A 4,308-nucleotide genomic window follows, 5' to 3' on the forward strand; every position below is an offset into this window, starting at 1 on the left:
AAAACATTCCTTGAAAGGGAATTGAATTTCGAGGCGTCGCTCCGCTCCCTCGACGTACACTCTCTAGTGGATATGGCGGGGCTCTGGATTGAAGAGAACGGGTTGAGCGTGGGTGTGAAGGGAATGCGCCGCTTCAGCCGACGCCGTGCCGCACGCACAGGCGGGCCCGTGCGGCAAGGACTGGGACACGCGCGACGCGGAGCACGGGCAATCGACCTCCAACCCCCGACCAACACGCCGTCCCCCACCCCAAGGTCTCGGGCGCCCGTTTGCAGTTTCGCCAAGAGCCTTACGCAACGCGGACGTTGATTTATCGCGAGTTTATCGCGTGTTTGAAGGCGTCGGAGGAGGTTTATTTAATCCAGCCAGTACATTGGCCGCGAAGATGAACGCAGCTGAATTTTCTTCCGGGATGGTAATTGGGAGATAAAGAATCCGCGGACATCATCAGGGGCGGCCGGCACTTACCTGATGAAGTACGTTGTTTCTTGGAGGATGGGGAAAACCTTGGTCGTTTCTTAGCTGAAATATTCATGTTTTTACTACTTCTCCATTATGTTTAGCCAAGAGGAAAACATAAAATCGTTCTCCACCTCTTGCATAACTTGCTGCAACGCTGGAGGAAATGAATGTACAGCGACGGTGTTAACGACGGGAGAAAGCAAATTTGCGCAAAACACGAGATTCATTTAGGAGCTGCTCGGTAATAGAAATGATTGTTTTACGATGGCAGGTGATGGCTATGCGAAGAGATTTTTGCACGTATAATTTTCAACGTGTACCACGATTGGATGATGTTTCGTATTATGGCTACAGTCACCAAATGCAACAAGACCCAAATACATGTGTAATCTATTGCAAAACCGGTCATCTAGACGAACACACTGATAGATTTAAAAGAAAGATTAATATGCATATGATCAATACTTATTTCCATAAAACTAAATGGAAAACTCCTCAATCTGTTGCTAATCCTACAAATTTCTTCATCTCACTGCCTTGTAACTCGAGCAAAATTCTGCTGTTCATTGGTGTTGAAATTAAAACTAGCATTCACCCCAACAATCAGCTTGCCATACCCCTCTTTTCTATTTTATTTTGATTTTATTTTTTAGTACCCTACGAGCCACCACTAGGGTGTGTGGCAGGGGGTGAGAACACACCAGATTAATCTTGACCCCAAAATATCTTTCACTCCTTGCTCGGTCGGACAGCGTTATTCTGATCCCTTATCGTTCGTGGGGAAAAATGACATCTTAAGCCAATCTATTAAAAACACTATTGATTCAACATATTTCTCCATCAATGCAGGCGATCAATAACACATTTTTTTGTTTATACTGTCTCTGGGAATGTTATCGTCGAGATATTGTTAACCTTGACGATATTACTTAACAAAATATTTTTTTGTTATTGCTTAAACTACCTAATTATTCGTAAATTGACAAATTTTCACCGAGTTCCTCGGGAAAATTTAGGAATATTTAGTTTGCAACTACCGATTTCCGTTTGCCCCAACGGCAAAATTTCGTTTCCTTTATCCTTGCCGATATCCTCCTCTCTCTTTTTCAAGGAACAGTTCCTCTCACGGTGCCTCCTAGTGTTTCCAAAAAGTTTTTTAAACTAGAAAACCACAAGCTTGGATGAGCTGCGCTGCCCTATCGCATGATCCAGGAAACCCAAGCCCTTCAGTAGGCGGCACACGACTGCTCCTATCACTACGCTATCGTGCAACCATGAGGGGATCATTTGTCTATATTTAAATAAGCTTCAATTTCATAGCGACGAGGTGGCCGAGTGGTTAAGGCGTTGGACTGCTAATCCAATGTGCTCTGCACGCGTGGGTTCGAATCCCATCCTCGTCGAAATTTTTTCTCACCTGGAATGTTTTCCAACTATCTGGACGACAATAATGAAATTCCTACAGCATAATCACCTACCATTGTTTTACGTAAACGGCAAAGCTTTCAAATTATTCTTTCTCTACATGTCCACAGTCGTTAACTACCCCATTGGAAGAACCATTACACGATAAGTATTATTTCCATTCCACGGTGCTAACCAAAATATTCCCTACATTTCGAAAATTATAAATAATAAGATAAAAATGGGCGAAGGCATTGAAAATGAACAAAATTGTAAATCATAATGCATCCCTATCATATTTCAACAAAAACGAAAAGGTGAATTTGAACGGTCAATTTCCTTTATTAAACGAACAGCGTCCGCATTTTTTACCATAATAATGTCACAACATAAACTGTGCAGATATCATACGGTTCACGGGAGAGCTACTCCTCTCGCCGAGATCAAAGGATATCTACTTCCAGCAGAAATCTAGAGGCCATCATAAATTAATCTAGCACCAGAGTGGAGTTATAAAATCGTTCGAACGAATAAATCGCTCATAAAATTATAAATGAGTCCGTCGTTAGGAATGTAGTAGGTATTGCCTCCGGGCCCAGTCCCTTTATTCCGGGCAAGATTAATCTCTTGGTTTCTCTCCATTAACAAAAACATTCGTGGACGGGTGGGGGTGGGTGGAGGGAGGGAATCGGAGAATTAAGTTGCACGAGGAATGATTTAAAGGGCCCCCGGGGAGGAGAGGGGCGAAGGGGGCGAGGGCGATCGAAGCCGGGCGGAAGAGTCGTGGAGGCAGGCACACATTCGTAGCGGGAGGCTACGCGTCCGGCCGGTCCACGGGTGCCAATCGAGCCAAGAGAAATCGCGGCGGGAAAAAGTAATATCCATTCGGAATCACTATTCGCATGTTGACGCAACGAAATTCGATCCCCAAATATATTTAGTGCTAAATACGTAGTCACGGCCTATCCCAATTGTTGGTGTACGTAAATAATAGCGTATACAAACTATTAGAGCAGCTCGGTTGGGAATCACTTACTGAGCGAAGGTTAAATTACAGAGTGAAACTCTTGCATAAATTGGTAGGAGGTCTCTTTAGCAATGACGTTGAAAATGCATTATTACCCCCATCGTACTACGGTAGGAGAGATCATGTTAGTGAAATTAGAGACATTAAGCGTCGAACAACAGATGGATTTAAGATGTCATTTTTTCCACGAACGATAGGGGAGCATGATAGCGTTGTTTAACCGCGGTAGGGTCATGTTCGGGTATTATTATTCTGGTGTGTGTTCATACCCTGCCACAAAACCAAGCGGTGGCTTGTATGGTATATGAATAAATATAAAAAATAAATAAATATATTTTTTTTAAATATTGTGAGCGTCTCGTAAGTAAGACATGGGCTACCTATATTTCACCTTTCTGCTATCAAATCTTCTTTGGATACAAAGTTGATCTTAAAAGGATGTGACAAGCTTGCTTACCTCCTGAAAATATTAGAAACCCAAATGGGGTATTGTAACTGGTCCTAAAACCAGATAATATTTTCCACACCAAATACGTAACATCTACTTTCAAAAATAGGTCGCAAATTACTCTGATTGAATTTATCCATCTATATATTCTTTTATCGCTTCTCAATTATTAGAACTAGCTGATGATCATTCAATAATCCGTAAAAGATCTGAAGATGAAGCAAATATATCAGCTTTTGTGTAGTCATTAACATCAATTCCCATTTATTTTTAAACTATATCTCGTTTTAATTGCATAATAATTACATATAAATATTATTATAATAAAATAATGGTATTTAAGAGAAAACCAATGGATTTACTGACGGCCCGCGGTAGAATGAAGCATAATAAATTGTTGCATTGATTTCGTACGAAAAAGTTTAATTTTGCTCCGATTATAAGGCGCGGCTTTAATGACCAGTACAAGTGTTGAGTACTTATTATGAGGCATCGAGGATGCAAATCATGCACGATGGAGGATATAATTGTATCAGGGGGACCGACGGATTACTCTTCGTTAAACATTTACATCGAATTGTAAACTCTCCGCACCGCGGTAATCAATTATATCGCCCTCCCCATCGGCATTAAAGAGACTAATCACGTTGACAGATTGCCATTTCATTAGGCAACACAAACTCCGCGCACGCGGGAGCGAGCGTGATCGCGGAAACAAAATAATCACGCGAGGGAAATTCCAGATGGGATTGCTGTCAACGAAAGTGGAAAATGCGGCAGCCTGGGCTATGAAAGAGATATAAATAGTGGATCGGATGGATAAAGTATGGATGGAAAGTATTATAAACATCGGGAGGACGAAAGAGATGGAGGCGGTTATGGGGGTATAAATTACGAATAAATGTATACGTAAATAAAGAACTTGAAGGGTGAGTGGAATGCTTGGGTGGGGGGTTTGAGGTGAGGA

General features: G+C 41.9%; 1 non-coding gene across 1 annotated transcript; it reads left to right on the forward strand.

Moving 5' to 3' along the window:
• The first annotated feature begins 1,783 nt into the window (after positions 1–1,783).
• Positions 1,784–1,865, forward strand: TRNAS-GCU (transfer RNA serine (anticodon GCU)). The gene has a single exon. It is a non-coding gene; the product is annotated as a tRNA-Ser (tRNA).
• The last annotated feature ends 2,443 nt before the right edge of the window (positions 1,866–4,308 follow it).

The sequence above is a fragment of the Hetaerina americana genome, unplaced genomic scaffold (genome assembly GCF_022747635.1).
Source record: "Hetaerina americana unplaced genomic scaffold, ioHetAmer1.1.p SCAF_3, whole genome shotgun sequence".
NCBI classification, from domain to species: Eukaryota; Metazoa; Arthropoda; class Insecta; order Odonata; family Calopterygidae; genus Hetaerina; species Hetaerina americana.